Consider the following 16,229-nt stretch of genomic DNA (forward strand, 5'->3'; position numbering starts at 1 on the left):
AGGATTTTTAAGAATGTCTACAGGATGAGACAAAGAATAACAAAATGGTAGATTTAAAAGTAACCACATCAATAATAACAGTAAATAGACCAAACATTCCAATTAAAAGGCAGAGATTGTCAGAAAACACACAAAAAAACCAATCCCCAACTATATACTACCTATGGCTGATGCATTTTAAATGCAAAGACACAGATAAACAGGTGGAAAAGTATATTCCAACACGATCTCAATACAAAAACAAGACGAAGACAATAAAAGAAAACAACAGAATGGTATCACTCAAAAAACGTGTGCAAAAATCCTCAACAAAATATAGTATAGGTGTAAGGACAGATGAATAAATCGTAAAAAGCAGAACACAGGCCAAAAACAGATGTACACACTTATGGTCAACTGATTTTTTTTGACCAAGGTACCCAAAAAATTTACGGGTATAAGAAAAGTCTCTTCAACAAATTGAGCAGGAACAAACTGATGTCCACCTGGGAAGAAGAATGAATCCTCACCTCTACACTTCACATAGAACTAAGCATAAAAGCTAAAACTATAAACCAGGAAAACATGGGAGACCATAAACGAGGCAAAACACTATGGATAAAAGAAAAAAAGCTTGATAAATTGGACTTCATCAAAATTAAAACTTCTGCTTTTTGAAAGACACAGTTAAGAAAATAAAAGGACAACCACCAACTGGAAAATATTCACAATACACATACCTGACAATGGACATATCCAAAATACATAAAGAACAGCTATAATTCAAGAACTAAAAAGCACAGAAAGTTAAAAATTAAAGTCACACAACCCAGTTTTTAAAAAAGCAAAAGACCTGACTAGATCACTTCATAAAAGAAGACACAGGTATGGTCAATAAGTACGTGACAAAATTTCAACATCATTATGCTCCAAGAAATCATAGGAAACCACACAGTACTACGTTATACCCACTAGAATGCTGATATTGAAAAGACTAACAGCAGCAAGTGTTGGCAAAGGCTCAGAGCATATTGGAGCATCAAATACATTGCTGATGGGCATGTTTAACTATAGAAGCCTTTTAGGAAAATGTCTGACAATTTTTTTTAAAAAAAATTAAATATATACTTATCCAGTGATGTACTTTTAAGTATATGCACAAGAAATGAAAACATAAGTCCACCAAGAGACTTGTACATTAATGTTCACAGCAGTTATATGCATAAGAGTCAAAAATTGTAACCCACCCAAACAGATGAATAGGTAAATTTGCACAACAGAATACGACTTATCAACATTAAGAAACAATCTACTGATATGTAAACAACAAATATGAATCTCAAAAAACACCTGTAATTGAAGAGCAAAAGCTACATACATGCGTATTGTATGTGTAACTCCATGTGTATGAAGTACTGGAAGAGACAAAACTAAGCTCTGTTGATAGACATCACATTACCATTGACTTCTGTGGTGGGACAAATGACCGGAAGTGGCACAAGAGAATTCTCCGGGTGATGGAAATGTCCTACATCTTGAGAGAGATGTTGGTACACTGAACCGTTCATTTGAAACCTAATACATTGTATGGCATATAAATTATATCCAAATTTTAAAATAGTCTACAAGAAATTTTCTTTGAATTAATTCTAAAGAAGATACTGTCTCTCACAGGTCAAACTTACTTCTCTTCTTACTTTGAGGACGTGTAAGGCCTCAAAAACAGTGTGTGGAGTCTGTCCAGTTATTCCATTTTTGAAATATACACCCAACCAAAGCAAAGGAAAAAGTATTGTTATCTGCTTCCTGTCAAAACAGCCTCTGAACATTTGTTTCAACCTAGAATTAAAAGCAATCTGTCCTTTAGGTTTTACCTGATTTTACTAACCCCACTTAAAGGTCACTTTTAACACCATGGAGAAATTACTCAAAAAATAAACTATAAAACATAATACCTGAATGTTCTAGTATCTTACTCCCTCTAAAATATTTATTAAATTCCTATTGTAGTCCATGTAGAATGATAGTCTATAAGGAAATAAAATGGGAAAACTCATACTCTACTGATGAAAAGTTCTCAGTCTGATGGACGTGATATATATACATAAACAATTACCTTAAAGTGCAAATAAATATTCTTGAGCATAAATTGGTTAAGACCTCACTTGAGGAAACTGTATCTCCTCTTTTCCCTCTAAAACCATAACATTTAATATTGACCAATAATATACAAGGAGTAAATATAAAAAATTTTCCTTTTGAACTAACTTTAAAAAAGAAAAACTTATTTATTAACTAATCCCATATAATCATGTTTCTTAGCTCCAGGAAAAAAGAACCCACGTACCTTTTTAAAAAAGTTTTTCTAAAAGACAACCTACAGAATGGGAGAGGATATTTGCAAACGACATATCAGATAAAGGGCTAGTTTCCAAAATCTATAAAGAACTTATTAAACTCAACACCAAAGAAACAAACAATCCAATCATGAAATGGGCAAAAGACATGAAGAGAAATCTCACAGAGGAAGACATGGACATGGCCAACATGCACATGAGAAAATGCTCTGCATCACTTGCCATCAGGGAAATACAAATCAAAACCACAATGAGATACCACCTCACACCAGTGAGAATGGGGAAAATTAACAAGGCAGGAAACAACAAATGTTGGAGAGGATGCGGAGAAAAGGGAACCCTCTTACACTGTTGGTGGGAATGGGAACTGGTGCAGCCACTCTGGAAAACTGTGTGGAGGTTCCTCAAAGAGTTAAAAATAGACCTGCCCTACGACCCAGCAATTGCACTGTTGGGGATTTACCCCAAAGATTCAGATGCAACGAAACGTCGGGACACCTGCACCCCGATGTTTCTATCAGCAATGTCCACAATAGCCAAACTGTGGAAGGAGCCTCGGTGTCCATCGAAAGATGAATGGATAAAGAAGATGTGGTTTATGTATACAATGGAATATTACTCAGCGATTAGAAACGACAAATACCCACCATTTGCTTCAACGTGGATGGAACTGGAGGGTATTATGCTGAGTGAAATAAGTCAATCGGAGAAGGACAAGCAGTGTATGTTCTCATTCATTTGGGGAATATAAATAATAGTGAAAGGGAATATAAAGGAAGGGAGAAGAAATGTTGGGAAATATCAGGAAGGGAGACAGAACATAAAGACTCCTAACTCGGGGAAACGAACTAGGGGTGGTGGAAGGGGGGAGGAGGGCGGGTGTTGGAGGGGAATGGGTGACGGGCACTGAGGTGGACACTTGACGGGATGAGCACTGGGTGTTTTTCTGTATGTTGGTAAATTGAACACCAATAAAAATTAATTTAAAAAAAATAAAAATAAAAATAAAAAAGTTTTTATGTAAACTCCAAGAATACGGAGAAAGGGGACCCTCTTATGCTGCTGGTGGGAAAGCAAACTGGCGCGGCCCATATATACCTTCTTAAAGAGAATTATCCCACGCACAGCAAAAGGGATGAGGCACCTCTGTCTGGTATTACGTGCTCACATCCTGTGTTCCAGCCTCAGGGCTGGTCAGCCTGGGGTGGCTCCCCATGCAAATCTGAAGGCCAGTGTCAAAGTGAAGCGATGAGCTAGGTCAGTTCCCAGTCTCAGGAATCTAACTGTGATACACATCACTTCCCTTCTCCTGGGCCTACTCTCGTCCCCTCCACTGATATTATCATTTGAAAATCAATGAGCTTCAACACTGCTAAGGCCAATGGGCAGTTCTCAGTTCTCATTTAATCTGACCTATTAGCAGCCCACGACACAAGTGACCTCTTGCTTCTGTTCAAAACGCTGGCTCTACTTGGCCCCCAGAACTCCACACACTCTCTCATGGGCCTTCCCTCTGGCAGATCCTTCTCACTGTCCTTTGTAGGCTCTTCCTCAGCTCTGCAAGGGCCCAAAGGGTCAATCAATTCTCCAATGTCTTCTCTGTTGTTGTCATTCCCTCTCTAGGTCAGCAGTCCTCAAGTGTTTTGCTCTCACGACCCCTTGACACTTTTAAAAAATGGCTAAGGAGCTCAAAAGTCTCTTGTTTATGAGGGTTACATCCATACACAGTTATAATGACTGAAAACTGAGAAAATTCTTAAGTATTTATCTATTCATCTATAAGCAACGATAAGCCCATTACACGTCAACAAAAGTACCACAGGTACGCACTTGAACTCATAAAGACCTGACTCCCCACAGCCCCAACATTTTCTTCCTGCATGTTTCCATGCCTCAGGAAATAACAACTCATCAGTAGCTCAGGACAAAATCTTTGTGGAGAAACCCTGCATGCCTCTCCCTCCCAAATCCACACCTGACCACACTCAAGTTCACTTAGCCCTCTTTGGGAGTATATCCAGAACCCGACCACTTCCTCCTCAGCCCTCTCACTACTCCCCCCGACCTATCCAAGCTTACCCGGCTGGCCTAGACTGCCAAGAACCTCCTAACCGGTCTCCGTGCATCCTCCTATTTCCCCTACAGCCCACCCTTCACACAGCAACAGGAAGATTTAAGGCATACGTCAGATGGCTCCACTTCTCTGCTTACGGCCCCGGGTACCTTCCCGCCTCCCTGACTGCAAGAGCTAGAGTCCTCATCACACCCCACAGAGGCACTGATGACCTCCCTGAAGCCGCATCCTGCACCACCCCCTCAACCACTCCTCTCCAGCCATGCCGGCCTCGTGGCTGGTGCTCATACAGTGTGTTCTGTATGAGGGTCTCTGCAACTGTAGATTCTTCGGCCTGAGACAGCCTTCCCTCAGAGAGCCTGGGTCTGAGGCTTGCCCCCGTCAGCACTCACACACCACACCAGATCAAAGATGGTATTTTCACCATCACTCCACACCCTTGCTCTGCTTTATTTTTCTTCCCAAACTCCCCATTACCTGGCATATATATCTCTCCTCCCTCTCCCAATACAATGAGAGCTGGGACCTTCTCTGGCTTCATGCTATACCCCAGTACCTAGAATAGTGCCTATGGAGTTGGCACTCAAGGTTGAGTGGATGAACAGAGACATGGGTCCAGGTGGCATCAGAGACTGAGGGCCAGGGACGCCTGGCTTAGCTGGTGAAGTGTCTGCCTTCTGCTCACTCAGGCCATGATCCTGGGGTCAAGTCCCATGTCAGGCTCCCTGCTCAGTGGGAAGCCTGCTTCTCCCTCTCCCTCTGCCTACTACTCCTCAGGCTTGTGCTCTCTCTCAGTCAAATAAATAAATAAAATCTTAAAAAAAAGAGAAAAGAAATTAAACAAAACTGAGGCCCAAAGTGACAACAAAGTAGAGAGAGGCCAGGAGAGCCACACACAAACCAGCCTTGTGTAGGAGCAGAAGCTATAAATGTGGGAGAAGCAGCCTCCCCAAGACAAAGAAGACAAGAGCTGGAGTGGCTTCTACCTCTATGAAGGCCAGGGAAGTAAATGATAATTTAAGCTTCACTCAAAATACGCAAACATCTTAAACAAAAAAGAATGACTGGCCGGTGCAAAGGAAAATGACCAGTCTGCTAGTCTACTTTGCAAACCCTCAGCCTACACACATGGACTTTTCAGCCATTCTTATGAAGGTTCCCAGAGTGGGGGCAACAGTATAATGTTAATGGTTATACGACATGAAATCCTTGTTGCCACTGAAATTCAGTGGGTCTGCCTAGAAAAGCCCACAGCAAATCACTTTGGTCAGGCGTCTAAGAGCAAGCATCAGAGTTACTTAAGAGTATTTAAAATCAGAGTCACAAAACCATTAACAGCACATTAGTCGACAAAGATTTTATTCGAAAAGAATAAAGACGTTTCCTTATCCTGAGCAAGAAGGAAAAGTAGCACATACGGACTCAGATGATGACGAGGACCCCCAGATCCCGCTGGGCGATGCGGGGCACCAGCAGTGGGGTCACCCACCGTCCTTCCTGGCAGGCTGTGGGGAAGAGGAGCTCAGGACCAGGCATCTCCTCCTCAGGCCCATGGTGGGGCCTTGCTTTAATCCGCCCCCAATTCAGTGTTTCATTATTCAGACTCCAACAAAACACCGCACCCAATGATCCAAGCCAACTGCCTTTTCCCAGCTCCAAAATACACAACAGTAAAGGAGACATCCTGGAGGGGATGGAGGAGACGCGGCCTGACTCTGGTCTCTGGCTCTGCTGGACTCTCTCCCTGGAAGCTACGACTTCTATGGGCTTCTACACAATTACAAGCGTGCTCTTTTGAAACATCCCGAATAATATGAGAACAGAAATATTTTTAAAGTAAAGTCACTTTTAAACATCTTTAAATAGAGAAAAGGAAAAGCAGAAAGGGCGGTTCCCCTAAAAGTTCTTTCTTAACCTTCTTAAGAGACCCGAGGAAGGAAGACATAAATCTGGGGCTCTGCAAGCTGAGCAGATAAAACTAATCCACATCCCTCCCTAAGATGTTCGCTTGTTTGCGAACAGACATGGCCTGATCCTCGGGCTCATGATGTAGAACACCTTTTGCTGGGAGCTGGGAAGACTCGAGCTCATGATATAGAACACCTTTTGCTGGGAAGACATAAATCTGGGGATCTGCAAGCTGAGCAGATAAAACTAATCCACATCCCTCCCTGTCTAAGATGTTCGCTTGTTTGCGAACAGACATGGCCTGATCCTCGGGCTCATGATGTAGAACACCTTTTGCTGGGAGCTGGGAAGTTTCAGACAATGAACAGGAAGTCCCCTTTGAAGGCACCCAGGAGGTGGAGAGAGTGGGTGTGGCTGTGACAACCTGGATTTGAACCAGCGATCTGTGCCTGTGCAAGGTGGGGCCTGGCTCCTGGATCTGAAATAAAGAGAACATCTGGGCCTCAGTCTCCCTGCCCCAGAAAGAGCAGGCTCATCCCCTCCTCCTTCATGTCCTACTGGGAGGTCACCCTCACACGAAGGCCTCCCCTGCCTTCCTGACATCGTGCTACGGGGTGCATCTCACACACATGCACACAAGTGCCCACTCACACTGACACTCCCATCCAATTCTCAGCTGGTTTGGCCAGAACCCTGATCATCATCCAGCACACGAGCATTTTACTTGTTCATCTCTTTTATTCAAAGTCCTTCCCCCAGTAGGCTGCAAGCTCCAAGGTGTAGGCTTGGGCTTTTTGTTTTTCTGTTTGAAGTGGTTCACTACCTAAGTACATAAAGAGGGCCTAGAATGTAAAGTGATACCAAAAATTTGGTGAATGAAGGAAGCTTTGAAAGTCCCTGCAAGGTCCCAGGGTTTCTGTTCGTGGCAGAGTCCTGAGGATCTAGAAGGCACTCGCAGGTATTACTACCTTCAGAGAAGAGACGATCTGAAACTGTTAATATTTTTTAAATAAAGCAAACAGCAATGTTAGAGATGACACAGAACTGCTCACGGAGTAGCAAAGGAGTGCAGAAGAAGCAACTATTATAAACCCATAGGGTGGGGTGGCAGGTGTGAGACGGCTCCAGGCTATCCTACCTGATGAAACCAGGAACTTTACAGAGTCTTCATGGTAAACAAGGATTCCAAGAGGACTGGGTTTCAAAGAGACTCTGGATTGCAAGTGGACGGGTGCCCACTGCGTGTTCTTCACCACGGAGCTACTCACCCCCCAACAGCTGGGCCCCATCACTGAGAAAGACCACTCAGTGGGTTTTATTTTATTTTGATTCACTCATTTTGACAGAAGGGAAAACCAACAGGATGTGAGAATGTCAGGACAATAATCATGCCTCCAAATATTTTTCTTAGTAGTGGCTTTTCTGACCATGTGGTGGTTTGTAAGTGATTCTGTTAATAATTAACATTTTTCCACCCACTATGCTGGAAGAAAAAGATTCTGTAAGTGAGCTATTACTTATATAATCTTTGCTTCTATTTTGGTTTCTTTCTCAAATTAATATAGGTGGAGATAAGTACATACAGTCAAAACAAAAATACCCAACACATCTTTGAGTATGCTATAAATAAATCATCAAAGGAGTGACCCAAGATTAAAACCCCCTGCACAAAAAGCAAAAGACTGATCTACATCAAAAAGGCTTTTCTTCATTATACTGAAGGATTTCTTAAGAAGTCCTCTTTAAATCAGTGAACTTTCCTTGGCACCTAAATTAATTCAATTTATTAAAAATATTAATATAATTTTCAGAAATGCATTCACTACATGAAAAAATACAACTGAGGACAGGAAAACCCTGGGAAAAGTCCATGCTATCAAATTTTGAGCAAAAAACAATAAATAGTGAATGCTTTGGATTAAATTATTTAAAAGCCTAAAGATATTCATAATGTGGGCTGCAAACCATTTTCCTCGTTAGAAACCATTTGCACCAATGCCAACTCAAAGTAAACATTACAATATCTTAAAAACAGCCACTTCTTCATGACTAAATGTGAAGATCCATTATGCTAACATTTTATAAAATTAAAATTCTAAATCAGAAAAAAACTCAGGATATTAATTCCTCTAAGCCCTTGGAATACTAATTTTGTTACTACTCATCATAATGTGGTCTTATGTAAAAGTCTATGGCTGACAAGTCATGCTCGTAATCCAGCTGGCATGTTTACCATGGAATGCTCCCACTTCTTTTCCCAGCAAATATGTAAAGTACACTACTTATTTTCTTGATTGATTGGTTTGTTTATTTATTTATTTATTTATTTATTTAATTTCAGAGAGAGAGAGAGCAGGACAGAGGGAGAAGCAGACTCCCTGCTGAGCAGGGAGCTCCACATGGGACTCCATCCTGGGACCCTGAGATCACGACCTGAGCTGAAGGCAGACGCTTCACCAACTGAGCCACCCAGGTGACCTCATTTTCTAGGGTTCAGAATATTTATCTGTACCAGGCAATTTTTATCCCTACTCTGGTCAGTGCTTTCTACTTGTGCTTTCTACCAATTTAAATCAACTTTAAACCAAATGAAACCCTATTTCATTTAACATTTGCTTGGTACCATAATATATGTTTGAACAATTAATTGTTAGCTCAAGTCACGCTGTTTCCAGGACACTGTGGTCTAATGTGGTGGTGCTGACGCGTGACTCAGATGGCAGGTCCTTTTCTGCAAAATTAATCCAGGATGGGATTCTCAAAGAGCGAAGGCTGAGGCTCACAACAGAGTATGTGATTCATTCAGGCTCACGAGTGGCACACAGACACGTTACACAATCCTATCAGATGGCAGAGCTTCTCACTATCTAGAGCTCTGCTTGGGTTTTACTCAGAGTACAGAGCCAACTGAAGTTTCAAATCATAAAACTGATTCCGCAGGTCTGCGCACTGTGCAGGTAAACCACAACATCAAGGATTTCTTCTTAAGAGTGATTCCTTGTTTACATCACTGCACAGTCTACCACTTGCAGCTATTTTCACTTACAGAAAATATTCTACTCATTCAGAATCAAACAAAGTAACACAGAATAAAAGGACTGACCTCCATCAGAGCCTCTCAGGACATCACCATGAGGACCCATGGCAGATATCATATTGGGGGAATCAAAAATTTACTTAGAAGGGTAAAATTATATGATAGAATAAAACATGAGACAGCTAATTAAAATCGATGAACAAAACTAAATCTCATTTCAATAAGTATTGTCTTCTTACTTCATCTATTAGAAGCGCCTACTAAAAACAAAGCAACAAAACAGGTCTTTCCTTCCGACAGAATGACACAGCTACCCTAGCTCAAAAAAAAAAAAAAACCCAACAACTAAGGAAAATACATCTTTTTTAAATAAACCAGTTTGGGTGACAATCAAGAGACATCAGAAGAAGGACCAAAACAAGAACCCCAGTACCCCTGACCTTCCATTACAATTCTTACATGGGCACAAGAGGAGATAAACCAGGCCTGCTCAGCTCTGAGTTAACAGATCCTGGCATAACACGGGACCCCACAGCACTATGCCCTCGGGATACAGGCAATTTCTTCTTAAAGTGAGCACATTCGGAGTGGGGGGGTAGTTGTGTCACTCTGCAGGAAGGAAAGACCTGTTTTTGTTGCTTAAATTTAGAAGGGACCAAAAATAATGGTTTAAAATTTTAAAAGTAAAAAATCGTATTTATTGATTACCTATGTACTCAGTATTGTACCTTTGTGTAGGCTCTGCAGATAAAGCAGTATAATAAAAATAAATTAATTAATTAATTAAATCTGAGAGTATAAAATCCGTATTTCATCAAGGACAGTCTAAACAGCAGATTAAAAACAAACTGAAAAGAAATTGGTGAACCAAAGGACAAATGCAAAGAAACAGTCCAGAACTGTACACCTAAGGACAAAGACAACAAAAATAAAAAAGGGACACCCAGTGGAAAGTGAGAAAGTATAACATATGTCTTGTGGAGTTTCCTTTTGAAGAAAATAATAAAGAAATGAGGAACGGGCATTATTCTAATGAATAACAGAAAAATTTTCCTAATATCAATCTTCAGATTCAGAAAACCCCAAAATCATAATCAGGAGAAAGGAAAGGAAGGACACATACGCAAATCATGACTACCAAAGACAAAGCAGAATCTTTAAAGCAGCCAGAAAGAGAGCCGAGCGATGTGAGCTGGACTTGGATCATCCCACAGGAGCTAAGCAGGCACAGGACAGGGGTGGAAGGTCAGGGCGGAACCCGAGGTCTGCGTTGGAGGCCAGCAGGAACGAGGTGGGAGACAGAGAGGGCCTCAAATGCCAAGCTAGAGAGTCCAGCTTATATCACAAAATGAGGGGCCAGTCATCCCTCAAGGCTCTGATGAAGGAACAGAACCCGGAGTAGCATGAGAAAAACTAACCGCTCAGCTGGACCAGAGGCAGAGCCAGCCAGGGGGAAGGCCACTAGAGACCAGTCTACGGTAACATGGACCTTCCCAGGGCAGTGATCAACTAGTGGAAAGAGACAAAATAAGGCAGGCAAAGGGGACATGGTAAAGGAAACCCAGCAGTGAGAGTCCGTTAAAGTTTGTGACACTTAAATAGAATCAGTCCAATTCCTCCATCTTCTACCCTTACAAATAGATCACACTTTTTTCTGGGATGGATCTGAAATTTCCCTTTATGTGTTATGGGTCGGCAACAAATTATTTTAAATTCTACTTCCACAAACTACTTTAACAAGCAAGTTACCTCAGTTTCCCCCAATGAATGCTAGTACCTTGAGAAACATTTCATTCCTTAGTTCCTACAGAACACACAAAGGAGTCTCATCTCTTCTCAGGATTACTGAAGACAGTAAATGTAAAAGTACAGGTAGTACAAGAGGTAAATAGCCAACCATACACAGCTGTACATTTTGGATTCAATCCAAAGTAGTCTTTCCTACGCCAAAACTCTGTCACCCTCTTTTAGTTTCCTCACAGCACTTATCCACAGTCTTGTTTATCTACCTTTGCATCACTTGTCTCCCTAAACCACCCTGACCCACTCCCACCGGACTAAACAATTAATGAGGAAAGAGATCTTGTTTGCATTGCTCGCCACTTGACTCATAACTAGATCGTGTGCAGCATAAAGCAGAGATAATCAATAGCTACTGGATGGGTGGATGGATGGATGGGCAGGTGGGTGGGTTGATGGATGCATAGGTGGGCACATGGATGGGTGGGTAGATGTATGGAAGGATACACTCAGGACTGCAGTACGGCACAATTCCAGGAGTACCATTAATTCACATGGAGTGGCTTGTACAGTACACAGAAAGTAGAGCCCTATACTATGGCAGGAAGTAGGCCAAGAGCTGGTGTTAGCCAAAAGGTAGACAGCTCAGACCCTATTTGACTTCAATGTATCCTGTTACATTTGGAAATTGGGCAAATTTACTCTTTTCCTGTTAGAGATAAACAAGAATTTTCTCTCTTTTTCACAAGACTAATCTCGTTCTTTGAATAATCGAATATACATTCATGCTAAGCTCTTCCCATGTGGACACTCCTGCATCAACTAACCTGTCAATAAGCAGTTAATATTTTTAACTATTGACTAAGGATTCTGAGCTCCAGCTGTGAACTAGACATTGTAAATTCTGCAGTCAGTTCCTTATTCTCCCCTGGTCACAAAAGTCTTTAGGGAAATTGTTTACATAGTCGACTGAGCTGTGGTACAAATATACCTTAATGTTCCTGATTCAGAAGTGGTCAGTTCTGCAACTCATCAATATCAACCTTCAATTTAAGACTGCCTACCAAAAATGTTTTAAAAGAATATAGAAATAGGTAATGAAGATTTCACAAACTGTCAGGCTCAATTTCCTGCACCACATCACTCTGACATCAAGAACATCTTCCCAGTATCCACATCAACCCCAACACAGACACCAGTCTCCTGGGGCCCCTCCCTGACAAGTTATAACTACCACCCTTTGCTGACCCCATTCACTAAAGTTATGTTCCACCGCCCATGCTTGTAAGGTTATCCCACCATCTCTCTTAACCTTACAACTTTTGAGGCACATCTATGGAAACTACGATCTTAAAAGCATGTCAGTCTATGGGAATCCCAACTGGAGGGATTATGTTAAGTATCAAGCCCAAGAAGCACAGTGTCATGTCCTTGCAGGAGAAATATGGGCATGAGGGAAATGTAAAGCAACCCTGTGTGACCATGTGTCTTCCTTCTCTTGTCAACCTCCCGTAAGGTCTCCATGCCACAGAGACTCTGTCTTTACCTCCCTAAACAGCAGAGTCCTTTCTCGAAACAAAACTTTGTGGACATTCAATAAATAAAACATAGAAAAGCAGAGCTACTGGCTGATGGGACAATAAGCAGGTCATAGACATTGTCCTCCTCCCTTGGCCCTAACCTAGCCCCAGGCACACTGGAATCCCAAAGGCAACAAGGAACCAGATCTAGAGAGCAGTGACCTGGTGGGGATGGCGATGGCAATGATGGTGGTGACAGTGATAATTTAACTTAGTAACGATGCCTCTAAGAGAAGAAGAAGGAACAATACAGTCCCCACCCCATGCCAGCCTGTTGGAGCACTTCTACTAAATGTTTACCCATGGCACCTGTAAGCCCCTCAGTCGGGGAACTCCAATGGCTAGGTGCACAGAGCTCTTGGATTCATAGCCATGCTCGGGCTGCACCAGGAATGCCCCCCCCCCCCCAGCAACCTGCAAAAGCAGCATTGTTTAGGGGACCTATGGCCTCCTGTCTGACCTAGGGCTTAACCCACATGAAAGAGCCAAAGAAAGTGGGAGGAGGGGAAATGCTCAATGAGATAGCACATGAATTATCATATATCTTAAGCAACTACCAGGGTGAAAACCTGCAGATCAGAGTTTGAGAAGTTTCACTTTAGTTTGGAGAAATTGGTTGTCAAAGGTTGTGTCACCTCCACAGCGCTGGCGTGGTTCAGTCGGTTAAGCACCTGACTCTCGATCTCAGCTCAGGTCATGATCTCAGGATCATGAGATGGAGCCCCACACCGGGCTCCGCACCGAGTATGGAGCCTGCTTGAGATTCTCTCCCCATACCCCTCCCCCTACTCATGCACTTGTGCTTGTTCACTCTCCCTTTCTCTCAGAAAAAACAAAAACCAAAAACCAAAAAAGCCCAAAGGTGAGTCACCTCAATAAAAGGAAAAGCAGGTTTCAAAGTGTCCTGGTCAAGAGAGAATTTCCTATGCTCCCTTCATGCATGGCGTTTGTCCCGGGGAATTTACAAGTCACTGTCACTGCATAATGTGACAGAAATTACCTGGGTTTTCTCATCACTGAGTCTTGACCATCATTAGTCATTTTACAGGACGTATGAACACCATTGGCAATTATGTTTATTTTAATACTTCTGTCCTAGCGCCATGGCCTACTTTGGAGTACTAGCTGAACGGGTAAGGATCAGGTCTTTCAGATAACCAGATGGAACCACTTACGCAGTTGCCCACAGAGAACATCTTATAGTCAATTTTCAGTATGTCATAAAAGAAAATTTTAAAAGATGGGGGAAACATGGAAGTTATAGCAAGTAAAAGTGGATCCAGAACACTATCATTCCAACTCTGTACTTTTTCAGAGATATACTCACTCATAAGAATAAAAACTGGAAGCATCCACACCAAAATGTTATCAGGGGCTACCTGAGTGGTAGTGGGCATTTTGTTGTTTGAAATCATCAGTGCTTACCACGTCTCTGGTGTAATGTCAGGGAAAAGATACATTTAAAAACAAAAAGAAATTTTACAGTGACACTGATTCAATATATCTGAAATTTTGAGGTTTGCATATCTTGTAAATTTTGGGATTCCTGTAGAAAGGCCAGGGCTGCCCCAACCTGTGTGCATGTGTGGCCAAACTCCAGACAGCATTCCTTCGAAAGGAGCAGAAAGCAGCTCATGCCACAGCTCAGGTGAGCCAAGCCTCGCTGCCCCAGCAGCACACAGGGAAGGACATGTGGCCAGAGCAGACAGACGCTCCTCCTAGCCACTCAAAGGTGGCTCAGTCCACCATCAGCCACGCAGCACAGCCTCACCAGTGACAGCACCAGGCCCGTCTAGAAGCCTTCACTTCTGTGAAGACAAGGCTCATTTAACTGTTGGTGGTAAGGCTGCCTTTGTATTAATGCAAAGCACAAAAAAAAAAAAACAAAAAAAAAAAACAAACCCTTGGACGTGTCTGCCGTCAAAGTGTCATGGCTGTGAGCAAACAGTGAGGCAGCGTTAATTGTCCAAAGCACAGTGAATGAAATCAAGCCAAGCTGGGTTCAAGCACTGGCTCTACCAGTCTCTGACTGCTTGAGGCGGGCAGGCTTCATAATGTCACCGCCTCAGCTGACTCATGCTTCAGAGAAGGTAGACACACCTACCTCCCAGGCTTTAGTGAAGATTTAAAATATTTACAGGTACATACAGCATCTGCCAACTAAATAAAAATATTTTAGAAGCCTAAATACACAGATTCTCAAATCATGTAGCCCACTATTGAAAAAAAAAGTGGATTTCACTTATTCTCAAACTGCCTCAAACTTAAAACTCACATCCTGCAGGGCAACTTCCTAGCTGCACACACTGACGTGACCACCCAGCCAACACTATGAACTTGAACAGATGGTCTATGTTTCAAAGGCTATGGGCTCTGAAACAACTCTGTGAACTCCATGAGAAGATCGCTTGGCAAAACAGCAGGTCTGTGCTACGTCATCCTCATGGACCCTGTTCGGAAAGGATCTGGGTAATGCTGCTGCGTCAGAAACATGCAAGCCCACTCCTACTGCCTCTCCTGGCCTCATCAGCTCAGAACGTATCAATGGAGATATGAGAGCCTACATCAGACAAGGCGCACTCTTCATCATGTCTCAGATGCCAGTAAAGTTATGAAACAATAACTGCTAGAAATATTAAACTTTAAGATGCTTATTAAAGGGGATCCCTGGGTGGCTCAGCGGTTTAGCACCTGCCTTTGGCGCAGGGCGCAATCCTGGAGTCCCGGGATCGAGTCCCACGTGGGGCTCCCGGCATGGAGCCTGCTTCTCCCTCCTCCTGTGTCTCTGCCTCTCTCTCTCTCTGTTTGTGTCTATCATGAATAAATAAATAAATAAGTCTTAAAAAAAAAAAAAGATGCTTATTAAATGTTGTAAGTGTAGTCATAAACCAAACAAGAATCCATGAAATTGGAACAAGTAGGAAAAATGGTGGAGAAAGCAGAGTGGAAGATTTAAATTCCACAAGCATTAGGGTATTTTTCAAATCTCGCTTCAAAAAGGGGAGACAGCACGGGACACGGTCTCCATGGCACAGACTGAGAGACAGACCTGCCGTACGCCCACTGTGTTGGCCAGGTGCACTGTGGGAAACAGCAGGCCAGCCACGTAACCACTTGGAACCTTAGTACCCTCGTCTAGGAAAGGGAGCTTGACGTTCCCATGATAACGTGATGACCACAGACATAAAATACTTGGCCCCAGACCCATCCACAGTGTTCTAAGTCTGTAGATTAAAAGGAAAACAAAAAAACCTAAAGGATCAAGGTGACACATACATGATGTGGCCTGTTCCATAAGGAGCCAGCATATCAAAAGACATCCACTGGAGGTCACAGGATATGAAATGACCGACGACCCTGACCTTGACAACAAACTTTATTGAGGAGATAAGAACTGTAGGCTATCGAGGAGGAAATAAAGTAATCACTACCCACTGTACCTGTAGGGGGAGGGGCCGTCGGGGCAGGTCACAGTTCAGGGCCAACAGGGCAGCCGTCAGGGTAAGAGTGAAACCAAGAAGGGACAGCTGATTCAGAGGCCACGTGCTCACTGA

At 42.6% G+C, this 16,229-nt stretch overlaps 1 protein-coding gene across 20 annotated transcripts in view; it reads right to left on the reverse strand.

Annotated features, from left to right (window-relative positions):
- Positions 1 to 16,229, reverse strand: part of SGMS1 (sphingomyelin synthase 1) — a 245,826-nt gene that overhangs the window by 120,571 nt on the left and 109,026 nt on the right. The window lies entirely within an intron of this gene.

The sequence above is a fragment of the Vulpes vulpes genome, chromosome 10, assembly GCF_048418805.1.
Source record: "Vulpes vulpes isolate BD-2025 chromosome 10, VulVul3, whole genome shotgun sequence".
Taxonomy (NCBI): domain Eukaryota; kingdom Metazoa; phylum Chordata; class Mammalia; order Carnivora; family Canidae; genus Vulpes; species Vulpes vulpes.